Consider the following 21,931-nt stretch of genomic DNA (forward strand, 5'->3'; position numbering starts at 1 on the left):
AAAAAACACATCATGATCCCTTACAATCTCCCTCAAGTACAAGGTGGCCTCTCACTTCCTGTCCCCCCAACAATTCTAGAAGATGAAGGATGAAAATAAGCCAACAAAGGGGAACCATCTCCGCCTACCACATTCCCTTTCCCATATCTTCTTTTTTTCCTATTCTCAGGCTCTAAAGGCCCCAAAGACTTCAATTCTTTGACCAATTTGAATTTAAACATACTGCTGTTAAGAGCCACAACAGCCTTCAATTCATCCATAGTTTCTTCAACAGCAACAATTTCCTTCGTTTAGTCCACTGTGAGCTAATTAAACACTTCCCCTTTTTCAATATCATCCATCAGCACTTTAAATTTATTATATATAGCATTATTCATTTCCAATCTCATATTGCCTTTCACAAGATCAGAACATCTGCTTATGTCCTCATTCAGCTGGTCAACTTGTACCACTTCAGTATTCACTTCCTCTATACTTTGTTGAACTACAATATGCACATCTTCATTTGCCTCCTTCAGAAATCTTTCAGGCCTTCTGCCCCCTCCATATATTCTATTCTAAACATTTTTGTTCTTAAATTGAACATGGATACACGGTCCATAATTTTTCCCAGCAATTTTATTCTCAACAGATTCTGCCATAGCACTCGCTGCATCCTGTTTATTCCCTATCTTCTCACTAAGAACAGACTTCATAACCTCAGAACACACCTTTTTTTCATGTCTTACCTTGCCACATTGGTAGCATAAAAAATTTATCTTCTCATATTCTATTTGCTGGAAAAATCTACCTGATATGCCGTCGATCCAAATACCATTTAGAAGGCTATTTTCCAAATTTAATCTCACACATACCCGTGCAAATTCCCGTTTTCCCCACTTAAACGAATTCACATCCACAAACATTGATACTCCAATCCTCAAAGCAATTCTTGCAATGTTCTCTTCATCCCAGCAGTATAGAGGCAAACATGGAAGATGAATCCAAACAGGTGCAGTGATACCTTTAAAGGAATTGGGATTGAACAATGGAGACCATTTATCCATGCCCATAATGTATCCTCCTACATACCACGGACCACCATTGAAGACTTCATCCATAGCTTTCTCACTCTTGAACGAACATAAAATCTAGTTCATATCAAGTGACATCATGTGAAAGCTTCCATATTTATTCCACTGTCTTCTATATTCTATGCTACACATAGGGAAAGATATCTTATCACCCAGAACCTTGATGACCAATGAATATTTCAGCACTTGTGTATTCAATAATTCCTTCTCAGCATTTAATTTGACTGCAATCCCATCCTCCGAATTTCAGCAAGATCATTATTGAAGGAAATCTTGATATGTTGGGGTTTCTTCCAAGCTTCAATGAATTCCTCCTTCAAGCCATTTCTATCAAGATTCTTGTCCTCAATGTTGACCTACTTAACCTCTATCTTCACAAGGATACCGCCTTCAACAACTTCTTGATTCCCCAAAGCCTCAATGTCAGATGCTATGTTACGACCAGTAATTTCCTCTTTGCTGCTCAAGAACTTATTTACCTTCAAAATCAATCCTGTAGATGAAGACACCTCAGGATTCATATTTTCTGACATAACTTTTGCCTTAGAAATATCTCTAGCACCAACCGCAGCATGATCAAACACAGCTTTCTTGCCTTTTCCTTCAACAACCACATCTTAACGAATCGGAGGTATAGCTCCCTCTCTGATCATAAGATTATTGCTATCCTTACCAGACATTCGATCAGCACCCAAAGAATGAACAGAAGCCATAATCACGACGGAAGAAGGCCGGAGAACCTTCGTCCGACAGGCAGCCACCATCAAACCCACCGCCCACAGAGAACCCGCGAAAAAGAACTTTTAAAAAAAATGAGCTTTATCTCTCTAGAAAATTGCCTAGAGCTTCTCTCTCTAAAAATATTTCACCTCTTAATTTTATTCAAAAGCTTAGTAAGAAATAAATTGACTACATTGAGATACATAATGGTTGGAAATTTTAATTTTATCAACCCTAACTCAGGCTCCTTACAAGTTAAAGTCCTTTATTAATAAAAATATAATTTTGAAAATAAATTAAAAAAGAAATGTTATCTTTTAAAACTTCTTTTAAGAAATATATCTTAAGAAAATAACAATACAAAGTAATGAACGAAAAATCATGATTTTCAAATTCAAGTGTGGACAATATCATGTTGCACATAAATTTATCTTAGATTTAAGGACTTGACAGGTAGGGAAGCTAACTTATTATGGGCTCATTTTGTGCCTCTTTATCAATTTTTGGGGTTCTTTGTGCATCTTTTGATTTTTTATTACGCTTTATGTACCTTGAATTTATTAGCGGACATTACGCATCTTTTTATTTTGAGCTCATTTTGTGCCTCTTTTCTTTTTTTTGTCAACTTGCTTCTTTTTTAAGTCTTTAAAAATTCTAAGTTGTTAGATTATCTCTCAAATATAAGAGAAGAAAAACTCACTCTCTTTTATAGGAAAGAGTAAACCATAAATTAAAAGTGATCCATCTGATATAGACAAACACCTTGAGTATGAAAATATGAAATATATTCATTGATTTGCAAAAAAATATACAAATGAGATAGAGAACTGTAGGAAGATGAAACTAATTTTTATTTCTTGGTCCAATTTTTAATTTAAAATAGATTTTTATTTCAAAATAAATTACACCATTAAAGGAATTAGTGGAATAGGGATAATCATCATTTTTTCTTCCTTTAGCTCTTTTAGAGAAGTCAATAATCACTTACTAAAAAAAAGTGGTGAATTATTCATTTTAAGAAGAAATGCGATTAGAGAGAATTTATTTGATTCTCTTATGCAAATATAATATGAGATGTGATTTATGTGTGTTGATCAAAGCGTGCTCTAAAAATATACATAAAAAATAAAATAAAAGATTATAAACATAAGTATCTTACTATAAACAGAACCACTAAAACCTGGTGCGGAAGACTCTCTCTACAGGTATAACTAAACTCTTTAGTTACTCTATTTTTGCCCCCATAAGTAGACGGAGAATCCCTTACAAACTATCTTCTACCAACCTGGTGTGGAAGAGAACTGTACTACTTTCACAGGTAGGGAAGCTTGACTCCTTTTCACCATCCTAGTGAGATAGAGAACTTGGAATTTCTTTCACCTTTGGTTGTGTGGCAGAGTAGCTAATTTCTTTGGCATAAAAGAGATCTTCTTCTTCCCAAAACTTCCCTCATAACAAACCTTGAATACTATGGTACTAATGTGGATGCTTGTCAGAGCAAGTATGTGAAACCCCCTCCGTACTCCATTGAAATCCACAAGGATCTTCCCCCTCTCAAACTCCACTCTTTCCTCTCTCCCTTTCTAAGCTCTCCCTTCAAGTTTTCTCCAAAAGAACTAAGACTCTATGCATACAAAAGACACTTATAATATCTTTGGAGAATGATTAAATAGAGGGCTTTGAAAAACCCTAGAAAATCAATTCTACTGTCAAAGATTATCCAGTCTGATCCTTAAATTATCATATACGATTAGTACAAAATAGCCCTTTCAGCCAGTATGATCAGCATTACCCTATATGATCAATTCAAGTATTTGAACAGATCATCCAGTATAATTTTGCAATCATTCAGGATGATTAGTTCAAGATACAATATTGATTATCCTATACGATATAGGATGATGGGCAGTGATTTACATATTGTCTGGGATAGTCCTCATAACATCCAATACGATCACCTGAACGATTGGAAGAAAATTAAGGTTTTCATATTGAAGGATGGGGGATCATCCCATGAAATATTAAAGATCATCAAGAACAATCATTGTAGATCATCTTATATGATCTGATCGAGCAATCCAACTATTGTTAGTCCCCTAATCACATGATCAGTTTAGGCATAATTATCATAGATCATCCAGTATGATATATGTCATCATGAATGATTAGACTAAAGTTTGAATCTTAATATCTTGCTTAAATTATGATTAGCAGCTAATTTTTATTATTATAACTAATCACCCAGAATGATATATATCATATAATATGATTAGTTAGATGAGGTGATCATATAATATGATATAAATCATATAATAGGATTAGTTTTAAATTTAAACTTCTAGTTTTTACTCCATCTCACTCCCCCTGTGTTTATGTGTGTATGGTTACTAAGCTAGCATGCACCCTAATATGATATGCTCAAGAAATATAAAATAAATCAATGAATATTTTTAAATTATTTACAACATAACCTCTTCTACCCAATCTTGAGCCTTGAATATTTACTGGATGGTGTATGGTGTTCTTGAAATGTTAATACACATAAAAATAAATATACATTACAAATATAAGTAGACATAAGGATATGATCCACAATATTTATTATCATAAAAAACATATTCACGTGAGATTGAGTTGCAACAAAATTAAGATACCATAGCTAAAATAAAAATCTTACCATGGGCCAATAAAGGATGAGGTTAGAGACAAATAAATGTTTTATCTTTAGTCCACCCAACCATAATAAGGCGTAAGGATAAAAGCCAAGAGGAGGTAGGATAGGAGAGGAATTCAAGCATGAAGCACTGTAGAGTAATAGTTAATAGCTAAATAAATGGCACTATAATTTAGAAAACAGACACCCAAAAAAACCAAAATCTTCAATAAGGATCAAGAAGAAAAAACTTAAAAAATCACCGCATAGGGAACTAAGCACCATGAAAAGGGTTAAATTCTAACTTTGGGAAAATCAATTTTATCCAACCTAATAAGGCCTTTCATGATATCAAGTAAGGTATCATAAGAAAATTCCATGAGGGAGGTAATAATATAGTAGTAGTTAGCTAAGCAAACTGCACAAGCATTCCCTTCTCCGAAATATGTGAAATTTTAAAGTTAAAAGAGTACGAAATTTACTTAATGTCTTGAAGAAGATAAAAAATATCAGGATTATTAATATAAGTGTCAGAGTCCTTCAAATAATGAAGAATAAAATTAGCATCAAATTTAATCCACATGTCTCTAATACCATGAGAAAAATACACATATCACAATTATACATTACAAAACATTCAAAAAAAGAAAAATAGTAGAGCACTTATTTAAGGGCCAACCAAAGCCATAATTAGATTAAAAAAAGAATTCCTAATAATACCACCAAAACTATAGCACAAGATATTAACAAATCCTTCATTACTTAATTTAAAGGATAGGGTGTAGGTTTGATCCAATACAACAACTAAGGAATTTTAATAATAGTTGTCTCAATAATCCTAATATGTAAATTTTGAGCAACAAAAGTTCAACCATGAAAATTAATAATGCTTAGAAGCTTTAAAGGTAAAAGCTTCAAAACTTTGTCTTTAACTTTACTAATAATATACCAATGATCCATGTATTAGTTGTTAAACATAGAATCATTATTAGCAAGCCATAAAAACAACATGATTAGGGATGAAATCCCATTCTTAATGTGACATTTGGAGTTAATAAACCACCTATTAAGCTTAGTATAAGTACTAAGATTTCCACATAAAATATTAGACCTAAAAAGACCATCAAAATAAATCAAAGCTTTAGCAGCAATAGGACCATAAATAAAGATATGTTTTATGCTATCACATAAGAATAACATTGAAAATGATAGGGTAAGGCAAAACATTTTGTTAAACAAATATCATCTGTAGGAAAATACATGTGCTTAAGCCTCCAAATAAAATCCTTAATAGAAGAGGGGATACTCTTATGCCAACTCTTAGAGAAAACTAAAGAGAATGAGTTTTAAATTCTAAAAGAATTAAAAGAATGCTTAATACTAAAAATACTAGCATTAGTTATCCTCAAAATTTTGTTGTTGATAGAAGAAGTGATGATCCAAATCATTTTAATGAAATCCCACATATTATTAGAGAAAAAAATAATTCATTTTAAAAATCGAGGTGGAGTTCATGTGAAGCATCAAATCACTAGAATGGTGAAATAACAATTAGTCTTGCCTGGAAAAAATGTTTCCATGACCCAAGCCCCATTGAATTAAATTCTTAGCCTACCATTTAATGTTGCACAACCTCTTCCAAAAACTAGAATTAATTTTCTTATAAAACCACGTAGTATGATGTTTGCCAATGTAGTACTTAGAGATCATAAATATATCTGATAAGCTTTGCTTGCCTAAAAAATTAAACCATAATTTAATAAAAAAAATATGAACCAAATCAACTAGATTTTTGTAGCCTAAGCCACCCTCATCAGGAATACCACAACTATTACTCAAGGAAGGCGAGATTAATTTTGAGTGTTTGGAGTTACCACATCAAAACAAATTTTTTAAAATTCCTCTCAAAAAGATTTCAAAAAGAGATGATAAGTTATATAGTTTGGAGAGTACATATGAGAAGAGAGCACAAAACACTCTTAATAAGAGTAAGTCTCTCCATAAAAGATTGGAAATTGAAAAAGAAAAATCATTTCTTACCCTATAACCAGGAACCCTAATATAATTAATAGGTTAAACTTTGGGTAAAGCTAGTGATTCCTTTAATGTTGTTAATTTTGTCTTGAGACATAGAAAAAGATGTAATGAAAGAGCTCTTACTGTGAATATTAAAAAGACCATTGAGGATGTCAAATTTGTGCAAAATTGGTTTTAGGCTTTAAATTGTAAATCTTCATTTTCCAGTATAATAATCCCAAATTTATAATAAATTGATCAACTCAAACATAAAAATTTCATCCAGCCCTAAAAAGTTAAAGCTCAATTTGGGATAGGCTTAAACACATCTCAGTGTCTCCAAATTATAGTACTCCTTATTCCTTATTCTTTGGCCTCCTAAACAAATTCGTCAACCTTAATCTAATCATATATAAAATTCTTGATTGCTAAACCATGCGTGAAACTTTAAAATCCAAAAATAAGTAAGCACTAATTTAACCTAGAGTATTTTTAAGAATTTATCTTATGATGGAATTAACCATAATGGCTTGGAATTATGAGAAACTTAAAGTTTTAGTTTAAAATAAAACCTTTTTTAGCTCTCTATGGTAGGGGGAAACTCTCTAGGAATGTAGAAAATTCTTTAAAACCCATTTTTATTTTTAATACATAGTATAATATAATTTATATAATTTGAGATACTATGAAATTCTTTATGTTATATTTAAATATAAAAAAGAGAACTTTAATTTTGTATTCAAATTAGTTGTAGGATATCTGTTATGTCTTTTCAGATGGTATAAAATTTTTTATGCAACATTTTATTATAGAAATATAAATTTTAAATAACATGATTTATTTTCCCACATACCACCACAATAAATTAATACCCATAAAACTCTACCAACTACTCTTATTCATAAGTTCAAATCCTAACCTATCCCTCTATCATCACCAACTTTTTGCACTTAAAGCTCATTCCTAAAGAAAATCATTCAAAAAATCCAATATTGGTGAGTCCTTGGTTATAATTGGCATTCATTATACATAGTTCCCCTAAATCCTCATCCTCAACCACATATCAAATCCTCAAAAACTTAAGTAAGCACAAATAAATACATTTGGCCACCAATACAACAAAAAAATGCTTTCCACCACCACTAATAAACACAAGAGTAACATATTTGGATAAATGAACCACATATAAGCTATATGAAGGGTGCATGAAAAGAGAATTTATTCACCAACAACATCAAAAGAAGAAGAAAAAACTTCTTTTTTATCATCTACTAACAAATGGTTAGTCATACTACAGAAGGAAGTTAGAGGTCCTCAAAAAATAATAAGTGAAATAGAGTTGTTAAATGATATGGAAACTAAAAGAATGTTATAGTTCAAAAAGGACTCCCACACTTAGTATTCCTTGATGCTTTGTAGAACAACAACTAGATGTTTAGTTAGGATATAATGAAGATACAAATACATTAAATGCTATGGGCTTGAAAACAAGGAGTGACCTTGATCTTAGATGGTTAACAAAACCATAATAAAACTTGAAAAGGAGATATACATTATAGAGGCATTGGTGATAAAGATAAAAAGATAAAAATAGAGAAAAGCTTCCAAGAAAGAGAGAAAAAAGACTAAGTCAAACCTGTAATAATCCTAATATAAAAAAAATTAAGATTTTGTTAATAAATATAATTACATTGTATGGTCTAGATAATTTAATCACTAAGGTTAGTAGGCCTCACTAGATCAACTCGAGCAATTGGCTAGTTGAACCTTATTTTATTTATGACATATATAATATTAATCCAATAAGATTAGAGTAAATTTAGTGGTTTTGAACAAATAATAGTACATTTATTTTATCTAATGTATATATATGAGTACATCTAAGTCTAATAAAAATATTAAAGTTAAATTTTAGATCTCTAATAAACATATTAAAGTTAAATTTTAGATCACAAGAATTTTGGTCTAGAGACTTCTTGTATTAAAGTTAACAAGCCTTCTTAGAGAAAATCTAAAGGTTTACAACACTAGAAAGCTCACTTGTTAACCTACGACTTAGTAGGTTAAGGATTATCGAGAGCTGACTATGGCTCACCATGAAAAATTAATTGTTCACTAAAACTATCAAAAGAGAAGGGTAAAATATATGAACATTTAATATACTAGTGGCTAAAAAGAGATAAATAATTATTAGGACTTAAAGTCTTCAATGTGAATCATGGGTTTCCATAACCATGACAAAAAAAAAGCACCACCACCTCTCCTTGTAAACATCTTTCAAAAAGTACTTTTTAACCATAAAAAATGATTATAAAGCGGGAGAATGACACACACACACACACACACATATATATATATATATATCTCATGAAAATGTATTAAAATTAATATAATGAATAAAATTTAAATTTATTTGAAGCATTTCTCATCTTATAGAAGCTTGATGGTTAACCTTAAGGTTTAACTTTACTTGGCTAATCAACATGACTTAGTTGCCCAACTTCATTACACATAGAACTTATCGAATGAGTAGCTCGTTAACTCACCCTATTGGAAGTTACACCATGACGATTATCAATTATGTTGATGTGCAATTATTACCTTGAAAATTAAATAAAAATACTTAAACATCTTAGAATTTTAATAATTCTCTTGTACTTTTTCCTTTTTCTTAATCATTCATTTGAAAATTCCTATTAGGAAAAAGAGTTGACACTTCCTAAAATGATTATGTATTGTTTCTAATTTTTAGTAGTTATATTCAACTTGAACTCGTTTTTTTCTTAAGTACTAATGCCAACCCGGGCATCAGATATTATTATCAAATTTGATCCTGTTGTGAGATCATTGATAATGATGTGTTATATTAAGATCAATGATTTAAGACCAGGCCCATAGAGGCTATCATTGGTTATCATTATTAAGCCATCATCGGTGGTCCATGTTGTTTAAAAAAGAAAGTTGTTTTATTTTAAACAAGTTGGCTTGGACATATTAGGAGAAATAAGAACATAATGTAAATTAATTTTTAAAAGATAAGATATATGCCATATTTTGGTAATTACAAAATATATTCTTGAAAAATAACCTAAAACCTCTCATCAAGAATATAAAAACTGGTTTTTCTACTCATTTCATAGGTAGAATTGCAGACCATTTATTATCAAAAAAAGTTGAATAAAATGCTAGAGTTTAGAATGTTTTTTGCTATTAAATAATAGAAGTTACAGAACAGCAGAAGAAGTACGTTTAATTCTCTATCGTGGTGCTTAAATTATAGGCTAGCCTTCCCATAAATCATATTTAAGCCAACATAACCACAAAGTTAATACCATATTATATTAGATGTTTAAGTTGTGGAGCTTAAATATGGAAGATTTTACAAATAATAAGATAAGTAGTAAAGTATCTAATTAATTTATATATCTAGTTAAGCTAAATAAAGCTTTTCGTTTCTTGTAGTAGTTATTCTAACACTATCTACCATGTCCATACAATCACAAGAAATGACGCTCGATATTTTACAGTTGAAGTGAAACACAAGATTTGCTAAAGCAAGCTCAATTGAGGAAATTGCAATCTGTATTCCTGGATAAATTCTACGACCAGCACCAAGTGGAAGGTAGTGAGAATCATTTCCTTTGTTGTCAACATCATCAACTTGGAATCTCTGTGGCTTAAACTATAGGGGTTCATTTTAATAAACTTCATCTCTTCTAATGGCCCACACATTGATGAGGACCCTAGTCTTCTTAGGAATGTTATATTCTTGTATTTGAAAATCTCGTAATGACTCTCTATGGACAAGTAATGGAGTTGGTGGAAGCAACTGAAGAACTACCTTTATTACAGCCTTCTTGTAGCTCAATTTGCCCAAATACTCCTCCCTAACTTTTTCCTCTCCATGAGATACTAGCCTCACTTCACTTTGCACCTTTTCCATTACTATTTGATTTCTAATGAGTTCAACCATGCACCAATAAAGAGGAGTAAGAGATGTGTCAGTTCTGACAACAATAATATCCTTTTAACCAATAAGAAACATTAGATAGATTTAGAAAAAAAAATTTAGTCCAGTAATCGATGTGATTATGCAGTCTTTTATTTGTTTTATTTTATTTTATTTTTTGAAATTTAGAGCAGACCCATGTTTCTTTTATTTTAAAAAAATAATAACAATAAAGTTTTTAAAAAAATTTAACTCAACAATTACACATAAAAATAAGATTGGTCTGCATGAAAATATTTAACAATGCTCATCATAAAGCAATGAGAAAGAGAACAATTGGAGAAAGATTTAAATATGGACTTAGAATAACATGTGTTACACCATAACTCAATAGTCAGATTTCTATCAATTGATTTTGTTTATGTGACCATGTGGATATAAGTGATGGTATAATATAAATAAACTCTATGATCTATTAGGGTTTGCAATGAAACTTGTTATTGTCAATTACCACAATTTGTATTCTCCTCAACTACCAAATTTGCCTCCATTTTCATTAGTTTTGAATAAGCTTAATCAACTACTCACTTTGATAGCTCAGACTTTTCCATTATGTCCTTATCATCCCCTTCTATCATGAGCTTGTGGTCTACACTTGTCCATTCACTACCCTCTAGTCGATAACAAAATAGAAAGGGATATTTATAGCACACTTTCTCAGCTCATCTACCTTCTTCCTAATCCTCTTTCCCATGCCCGATAACATGGTTTCTTTCTTAAATGAAGAAGTGGACGAAGGGGCAAAAATAATAGATGATATCTCTAGTGGGATATGCAATTGGCAAAAGACCTTTCTATGCTAATTTATTTTCAACTATTCTTTCAAAAATAAAAATAAATTTAAATAATACCTATCTACAATCCTAATGACATTTCCCATATTATAGAAAACTAAAGTAGATTTTTTATAAGGGTTATTAGTTCTTCATAAAGGGAAGCCAATACGGTTAATTGCACCTCAAGTAGAAATCATCAGAAAAGACAAGATTAAATTGGTGACTCAGTATTTCCATGTTTCAGCAAAAGTGGAAATCTTCACTTGAAAAGCCCGTATTTGTTGTTAGACTTACGTAATTATCTCAAGGATATCCAAGATGGGGGAGGGGGTGAATTGGTTATTTAAAAAATCCCTCTTTAATAAAAACTGTTTAATAAGTTTAACAGTATTATTTTCTTTCTAAAATGTGCTTTTTAACCACAATAACAAAATGCTGAAAATAAAATGTAGAAATATTAAAAAGGAAAAGAGAAATCTATAATGGTTCGGTCCAACAAGACCTACATTAACTCCTTAAAGACTTCCTCTTCATGTATTGCACTATTACCAAAGTGACTCTCCTTTTTATCCCACGATAAGGTGGAGAACCCTTTACAATTTTCTTCTCTTCCACCTATCCCCAGTGCGACATAGTACCATCATCCTTTAACACCATCAAAATGTCGGCGGAGTACCATCATCCTTTCACACCCTCCAAGTGTCAACATAGTACTGGATCTTCTCCAAAGATCTTCTCTCGAGCAACTAGAAAGAATAAAAGAAGAGAATTGACAACAAAACTAAAGAGATTCTTACCTTGAGTAAACTTGTGAAACCCTCACACTCCACTTGCAAGAACTCACTCTCAAACACTCTCCCAAATCACCCATTATGATTCTCTCTAAGAAATCATGAAGATTGATTCATCCTAGTCAGTTTCTAAGGAACTTTTATATGAAAGACAAGAAAACTATCCATAAAACTAAAAATTTCAATATTGAGCGTCCTTGATCGTATAGTACGATCGATATTCATCCTAGATGAATAATAAAAAAATAGCTCATACGATCCTGTATGAAGTATTTTGTATAAGCATATCATACAGTATGATAGGTATATCATACGACACGAATAGTTATAAAAATTTTCTTATTCTTTTGGACAAAAATATTCCCCATAATTTTATACTCTAGACGTCGTCTATACGAACTCCAGATTATCCCGGATAAATAGTTCAAAAAATTTCCTGTTCTTATGTACAAAATGTTTTCCACAATTTTGTACTCTAGATGTCGTCTGTAAGAACTCTAGATTGTCCAGAGCGAAAAATTCAAAAAATTTCCCTATTCATATGGAAAAAAATTTTAGCAATATTTTTGTACTATGTACATCAACTATACGAATCCCATTTCATATAGTATGAATAGTACTTGTGAAATTTTCTCATCTAAGCTTTGATTAACTGCTTGCTGGAGGAAATAACTGATCAGATTATCTCGTACAAAATGAAATCATACCATACAATCAATTTAAAAATTTACAAATCTTTAACACTCTCATAATGTGTGTGTGCATGGTTACTCAATTACAATCACACTCTCTCATACTTATAAATTTAAAAATTTAGACTCCAATTATAATGAAATATAAATAAATTTGACTTGAAGTCTTCAACAATCTGGAGTATGATTTTGCTGAAATGTTTGTACACACAAACAACGAAAGCTATATTTCCAATATATGATAGGATAATCAATAAGCAAACAATAATATTTAGAATTATAAAAAATATACGTAACATGTAATCATATTTATGAAAACTAAGATGCAACAATCTCCCTCTTTTTGATGATGGCAAAATAATTATTGTTTGAGTGAACTTTTAAAACAAGAATATCTTGTGAGCTCCCCCTAAATGAATGACCAATTGAAATCTAGGAAATCCCATGAAGATCAACCACCTAGATCCAAAACAAAATTAAAAAAAAAAAACACAATGAAAAACAAAAACATAATGGGCGAACATCAATAAAAACCATCAACAAACATTAAATCATACAATGAAACATCAAACATACACATTTCACAAACATATAATAAAACAAAATTATTACTCCTCTTTTTGGTAACAACAAAAAGGGAAGAAGAACTCAAAATGATTAGTTTCAATAGAGAAACCAAAGGAATTAATCAAAAAAATGTTTTAAATCAATTGTAAATACAATATTAATTCTATAATACTAAAAAGAAAAATTTTAAATTTTAAATTAAAGAACAACTAAGAGAAGAAAAGTTAATCAAAGTCATGATTCAGGCTAGAAAAATTAAATAAAAATGATTATTACAAAAATGATGAAATAAATATTAATTAACTTCATATTTAATATAAAATATAATTGTTAACTAGATTGATTTGGATTAGAGAATGAATGATAGAGGAAGGAACATATTAACAAATCTCAATTTAGCGACATTTCATATCTTTTTTTTTGTTGCACACTTTGTTCATGTTTTCTTTTTGGGCTAATTTTATGCTTATTTTAACTTTACGAACCATTGCACATCTTTTCTATTTTTGCATACATTGTGCAAAATTTTTTTTAAGTCTTTCCATAATCACTAATCTAATTTTTTTTTACTAATAACAAAAATAATCATATTGAAAATGAAATAAAAAATAATAAGACATCAATATTACAATAATGATATTCTAGTTATGTTTGGCTAAAAGAATATGAAAATGTTCTTATCTAAATTCAGTTATATTCTAATTTAAATTTTTGAAAAATTATATTTGGTAATGAAATTAATTTGATTTGAAAAATAAATTATAGCACATTTTTTTATCAATTTCAAAAGGTTTTTCATATTAGGAAAACTACATTTCAAAAAGTAAGGAACAAACACAAATCTCAAAAACATGTCATTTTTCATTGATTAAACAAGATTTCACATACATTCGTTCCCAAAAACATCACAAATATAACATTAAATATTATCTCATAAAGATACTCACCAACACATAATAAACACTACAATCACAAAAACAAAACATCACATCATCTCTCTCAAGAGGTAGGGAGAAATAACAACAAAGAAGTACAACTAAAACTTGAAAGGGCCCTGATTTGGAGGAGGAGGCTGATTGAACACTGAAAAATAGCTATTCATCATAGCTACATTTGTATCAACCATGTCAAGTTGGCCATGGATCCAATCCATGTCCTCCTGGGACCTCACATCCTGCTGATTTAAATGACTCTCAATTTGATTAAAATATTGATCAAAGTGAGACTCCAAATAATAAAAATACCAGAAAATATTTTCAAAGTAGTTTTGATCAAGTCCTTTTGTAGGTGCAGGTGTTCCCCCTTCTCCGTCAGCATCGTCACTAAAACTCTCACCTTTCCCAAATAGAGATCGAAAAGAAGTATCAGTAAAGTAAATTGGGAGTTCAGTGGGAGGATCATAATGAATCAAGTTGTACTTTTTTTCAAGGATATATGCAATAAGATGTCCTAAGGGTACATTCTTTTTCCTCTTATGATCTTGAAGACCAATCTTAGAAAGACTATACAAGATATCTATAATGAGTTGGGCTTCATCAAAGGGTTTTTGTAGTCATAATAATATATATGACAGTGGACAAGAGTGGTTTCATATTCACTCAATCACAAGCTTTAGGAAAATGTGCTGGATAATTCGGGCATTTTTGTTCAAGGTATAGACTTGAGCAAAATAATTGAATTGAGAAACACTTTTAAGAACTTTGTTAATTTCAGTCCAGTCTGATTTAGATGTCATAGTGTGTGCTTTAATCCCTTGGGTTCTTAAGTAAAGTTAGTTGCCTAAATCTTCTTTAGTAATATCTACATGCCATCTTTGAACATAGGAACTTAAACTAGAGTTATCTTCGCTGACTCTCATGTTTGTTGAGAAATAATAAAAGGTTTCTTTGTGATATGCATAAATAAGAGTCAGAATGAAGGATATTTGAGTGGAGGCAAATATAGGCATTACAGTAAAATGAAGATCATCTTAGATTAGTATTAGAGATGGGGTGATCTTAGCCGCAATGAACATTAAATATGCATCTTCATACTTCTTAGACAAGAAGTTAGAATCTATAGCAGAAGAAGAAGACTCATTAGAACCTTGGGGAAGTTTATTAGAACTGGCCTTTTCCTTGACAACGACTCTAGAGTGTTTTTGATAAGAATACGAAAGTGAATAAAAATGATTTCAAAACCCTTATATATAAAAAAATGATCAATCATACAGGATGAAATTTGCTTCGTACATATAATTATGAAATAATACGGATGAAAAAGTTTTTTGTACACATGAACAAAAACTGCCAAAGATGAAAAACCTTTTCTTAAAATAGTATTTATGAGGCATTCTTTCATACATGGATTTTCACCATACTATCGTACAAACGAACGGTGTTCATCCAAGATGACTAGAATATTTAAGATATTTTTTAAAGCGGTTAGGTTCATCTGTTGTAATCCATGATCTCTAGTTTGAGATTTTGATGATGACAAATAATGTTGTCTGAATTACTATTCATTAAATATCTTTGATTTCTGTTATTGTCTATGAGTACTAACATTTCAGGAAGATCACAAGTTACTCAAGACAACCAGAAGACTCAAGACTGGATAGAATAGGAGTGTGAGTCTGTAACATTGTAATATTTTATTTTCTCTTTTCTTGAGTCTTGCCACAATCTGCATGTAAATCTGAGAAATCATTCACACATACTAGGGGAGAGGGTTTTAAAAGAAAAATATAGTTTTTTTCTCTGTTGATCATACTGTACGAATTTATATCGTACTGTATGACCTAATCTGGTTAGAACATCTTTCTACGAACAAGTCGTACTGTACAATTTATATCATACTATAGGATGTGTTACTAATCCAAAACCATAGCCACCAGATTAGTTTAAGTAAGTTTTATCAGCCGTTCATACTATATGAAGAGAGTCGTACTGTACAATTTATTTTGAATACTTACTTAAATTAACCCATGATTAGTGGAATAAATCAAGGATTAATTTCTGATTAGTCATCGTTATGTACGAACTAGTTTGTAGTATACGATGAACCGAGGCTATTTTTTATTTTACTTAATCATACTGTACGAAGTAGGTCGTACCCTATGAATGTACAATGACGAGTTTAGATCATCCTGACTATTGTCTTGTACGAACAGAAGAGTTGAGCATCGTACTATACAAGATTATATCATACTGTATAATTTTATTCAGAAGTTTTTAAACTATTCATAAACTTTCATACCAGGATGAAGCTTATTTATACTTATCACACTGTACGATGTATAATCATACTATACAATAGTAATGACTATGAAAAAATCAGGGATTTTGGAGCCTGTTTAAAGTATAAAGAAAGTTACATTTTTGGATGTGACTGTGAGAGAGGAACATGATTAGAGAGGGAATCCTTGGGAGAGAGAGCTCTTGAGAAGATTTTAGGGTTTGAGAGAGGAAGAAGAGGGTGATCTTATTGAGGGAGAAGTAGTGTGAGGTAGATCACACGATTGCTCCGTTCTTGCTGCACTTTGTTCCTCCTTTGAACCCAGAAGATCTTGTGGGAAGCTCTCTGAGAGGGAGACTCTTCTACATTCGTGTCCTCTAAGGTACTCTACCTTCTTTAGGAGGGAGAAAAATGAGAAGGTACGCTGCCGTCTCCAGGAGGGTGACAAAGCGCTTCGCACTCCGCCACGCTAGGTTGGTGAAAGTGAGCTTGTAAGGGCTTCTTCGCCTTACTGAGGGGGAAAAAAGGGAACTATAATTTTGTAATGAAATTCCAGAAGTGGAGGAGTATGGGGAGTGGACATAGGTCAAGTGACCGAACCACTATAAAACTCTTATGTGATTTTTCCTTTATCGCTTTTATTTTTGCTTGCACTTTATTTTGATTATAACTACATGGTCAAAAATGTTGTGGAATTAAGTGTTGCAAATTGTGCTCAAGTATTCGCTTTCGTATTAGTTAAATTTTCATATAAAAATTTAAAATGATAAAAATATTAGAATTCCTGTTTAGGATTCTTTATTGAAATAAGTTTTTTGCAATTCAACCCCCTCTTGGCACATCTAGTAATTTTAATTGGTATTAGAGCGGGTTTCAAAAATAGTATTTTAGAAAACCTTGAAAAATGATCATGTCACATTTTGGTAATCGTATTACCATAGAGGATTATTCAATAACCCGTCCACCTCTTTTTGATAATATTCCATTTGATTTCTGGAAAATTAGAATGTCTACTTTTTACAGTCTATTGATTTCCACATGTGGATGTTCTATCCACTGAAGGGCCTAGGACTCATTCCTTTCTCACAAATGAATTTAACTGGAGTTATTTCAATCATGTCCTTAAGAATTTAACATTATATCAACACTAGCCTCTTGTCCAATCCTTAAATTAAAATGCTCGAATTATTCAGCACGTCCTTCGCACTTCGATCATACCCAAAGCAAGTGATCAAATCCGCATGACACTGAACTTATCAGTTGCTACATACCTTATAATGTCAAACACAAAATTTGATGAGGTAGTTTAGTTATTGACTATATCCAAAATATGATATTAGTTCACCTCATACTACCCGCAGGAAATAGAATCTAGCCCTTGGCCACCTTATAGGATACATCATTCAAAATAAATGCCAATTAACCTATCCTAGTGAACCCGATAATTTACCAATATTCTATACGGATGCATATTTTTGTACTCTCTTTTATCGGGGGCAAGAGCCTGAAGAACCTAGCTTTGATGATAAAGAAGGAGAGGCTGCCCCAGCAGCAGCTCCTGCTCGACCAGGACGACATGCAGCATCACGAGCACCTGCACCAGCCTACCCTCATGATGATTTGATCAAACGCTTCGACCCACTTCATAGTCATATTGACACCCACATTCATGAATAACATCAACAACACGAGGACGACATGCAATGGTTTGGGGACCATTTTTCCTCAATAGATCAACAATTTGCATCCCTCCATCAGTACTTTCTTCACCCACCACCTCCACCTCTATGTGATCAAGATCATCTCTGAAGTGTATCTATTTTTATGCTGTTTTTCTTAGTGTTGTTTGTGTCTCCTCTCTTTGGTGATGTCAAAAGGGGGAGCAGTTTGTTGTAGTTTTCTTATGCTTATGCTCACATATGTTTCCTTATGTTTCAATAAAATGCTTTTTTTCTCTTCTTGACTATTTCGTGTTTTTTTAATTAATTAAAAAAAAATTGAATTCAAATTTGCATATAAAAAATATTATTTGACATCATCAAAAAGGGGGAGATTGTTGTAATCCATGACCCCTATTTTGAGATTTTGATGATAACAAATAATGTCGCGTGAATTACTATTCATTAAATATCATTGATTTCAGTTATTGTCTATGAGTACTAATATTTCAGGAAGATCGCAAGTTACGCAGGACAACAAGAAGACTTAAGACTTGGTAAAATAGGAGTGTGAGTCTGTAACATTGTAACTTTTTCATTTATTTTATTTTCTCCTTTCTTGAGTCTGGCCATAAACTGCATATAAATCTGAGCAATCATGCACACACATAGGGGGAGAGTGTTTCAAAAGAAAAATGTAGATTTTTTCTCTGTTGATCGTACTGTATGAATTTATATCATAATATACGATTTGATCTGGTTAAAATGTCTTTCTGCGAATGGGTAGTACTATACAATTTAAATGGTATTGTATGATGTGTTACTAATCCAAAACCCTAGCCACTAGATTATTTTAAGTTTTATCAGTTGTTCATACTGTACGCAGAGATTTGTACTGTATGATTTATTTTGGATAATTATTTAAATTAACCTGTGATTAATGGAATAATTAAAGGATGAATTTTTGATTGGTCATCATACTGTACACCAGTTCATACTATACGATGAACCAAGGCTATTTTTGATCGTCCTGGAGTTCAACTTGGATGATCCCTTGATTTTTCCTAATCGTACTGTATGAAGTAGGTGGTACACTACGATGTATAGAGATGAGTTTAGATCATCTTGGCTATTGTCTTGTGCGAACAGAAGAGTTGAGGATCATACTATATGAGTTTATATTATACTGTATGATTTTATTCAAAAGTTTTAGAACTATTCGTAAACGTTTGTACTAGGATGAAGTCTATTTGTACTTATCATACTGTATAATATGTAATCATATTGTATGATAGTAATGGCTACTTTGAAAAATTCAGGGTTTTAGGAGCACGTTTAAAGTTTAAAAAAAGTTATATTTTTTGATGTGACTGTGAAAGAGGAATGTGAATAGAGAGGGAATCCTTGAGAGAGAGCTCTTGAGAAGATTTTAGGGTTTGAGAGAGGAAGAAGAGGGAGAGCTTGGTGAGGGAAAAGTAGTGTGAGAGAGATCACACGGTTGCTCCTATCTTGCTGCACTTTGTTCCTCTTGTGGCCCAAGAAGATGTTGTGGGAGGCTCTCTAAGGGGGAGACTCTTCTACATTCGTGTCCTCTAAGGTACTTTGCCTTCTCCAAGAGGGAGAAAAATGAGAAGGTACATTGCCATCACCAGGTGTGTGAAAAAGCGCGTGGCACTCCGCCACGCCGGGTTGGTTAAAGTGAGTCTTGTAAGAGCTTCTCTGCCTTGCCGAGGGGAGAAAAGGAGAACTATAATTTTGTAGTGAAATTCCTAGAGTGGAGGACACTAGGGAGTGGACGTAGGTCAAGTGACCAAACCACTATAAAACTTTTGTTTGCTTTTTCCTTTACTGCTTTTACTTTTGCTTGCGCTTTATTTTCATTATAATTGCTTGTTGAAAATTATGGTAGAATTAAGTTTTGCAAATTGTGCTTAAGTATTCATTTCCGAATTAGTTAAATTTTCTGTCAAAATTTTAAAAACCTAAAAATATAACAATTCCTGTTTAGGATTCTTTATTCCGGCAAGATTTTTGCAATTCACCCCCCGCTTGGCGCATCTAGTAATTTCATCATCCCCTATGGAAATTGACACCTAGATCATTCAGATAAAGAAGACTTCGTTCAGGATGATTTAATAAATAAATAAACCTATATGGTAAAAGTGTCCTCATGCATATAGACAAAACTATGCAAATTGTATGGGATGATGATGTCATCTTACAGTACGAAGCCTTATAAAAAATCTATATTTTATTTGCTCAACTCCCAAAACTATCATGTATATGCTACAAGATTCGTACAAGATGAAAACATATTCAAACAGTATGAATAGAACAAAAAATTAATAAATGAGAATCAGACAGACCTTTTCGAAAAATAAAGTGACATTCTTTTAGATATTTTTTTTAATTTATTTAAAAATAACACACAAAACAAAAATAAGTCAATAAATATAAATATATAAAAAAATATATAACAAACAATAGAATACCAACTAAAATATGCACAAATATAAAACATATCAAGTCTGTAGATCATTTAAATTAAGCTTTTATATCAATCACACATAACTTTGTCCTTAAGATTCTAAATGTGTCAAAGGCTAGAGATTTTGTAAAATTATATGCAATTTAATTTTTAATTGAAACATGATTTAATTCAAGTTCTCTTTTGGCTACATGATATCTAATGAAGTGATGCCTTATGTCTATATATTCTTTGTTCTAGAATGTTGAATAAGATTATTTAAAATGCATATTGCATTAGTACTATCACAAAAAAATGGAATTGTGCCAATTGAAAATCCTAAGTCAATCAACTATTATTTCAACCAAAGAATTTGTGACACATAACTTTCTAAGGAAATATATTCAGCTTCAGAAGTAGATAGAGCTATAAAATTCTATTTCCTATTGGAGCAAGAAACGAAGAAATTTTCTATGAATTGGCAAGTTCCAGATGTACTCTTTCGATCAACCCTACAACCTGTAATGTCTGAATAAAAATATCCAATAATTTTAAATAAAGATCTATACTTAGGATGCCAAATTTCTAAGTTTTATGTGCTTAAAAGATATCTAAAAATCCTTTTTACAGCTGTCAAATGTGATTCTTTTGGATAAGATTAAAATCTACCACACAAACATACACTAAACATTATATATGTTCTTCTAGCAGTCAAATAAAGCAATGATCCAATTATACCCCTAAATTTCTTTTGATAAATAAATTTTCCATTTGGGTCCTTATCCAACTGAATTGAGAAACTCATTGGTGTAGTTACCGGTTTAGCATTATTTATTTCATGTTTCTTTAGGATATCCTTAATATACTTTCACTAACTAACTAAAGTTGCCTCCTTATTTTTCTTAATGTTAAACTTATGAAAGTAACTTAGATCTCTCATTAAACTCATCTCAAATTTACTAATCATTATTTTTGAAAAATCATTATAAAGATTTTTATTTGTAGATGAAAAAATGATATCATCAACATATATCTTAACAATATGTATATCATCTCCTAATTTCTTCAAAAATAGAGTGTTATCCACACTTCCTTTTACAAATGATCTCTCTAATAGGAAAGTGCTTAACCTCTCATACAAAGCCCTAGGTGCATATTTTAATCCATACAGTGCCTTTTCAATTTAAAAATATGATTAGGGAATTTTAAATTTCCAAAACCTGGAGATTGCTCGTCATAAACATCCTTTTGTATTAACCCATTCAAAAAGGCACTCTTAACATTCATTTGAAA

The sequence above is a fragment of the Dendrobium catenatum genome, unplaced genomic scaffold (genome assembly GCF_001605985.2).
Source record: "Dendrobium catenatum unplaced genomic scaffold, ASM160598v2 fragScaff_scaffold_1453, whole genome shotgun sequence".
Lineage (NCBI taxonomy): Eukaryota > Viridiplantae > Streptophyta > Magnoliopsida > Asparagales > Orchidaceae > Dendrobium > Dendrobium catenatum.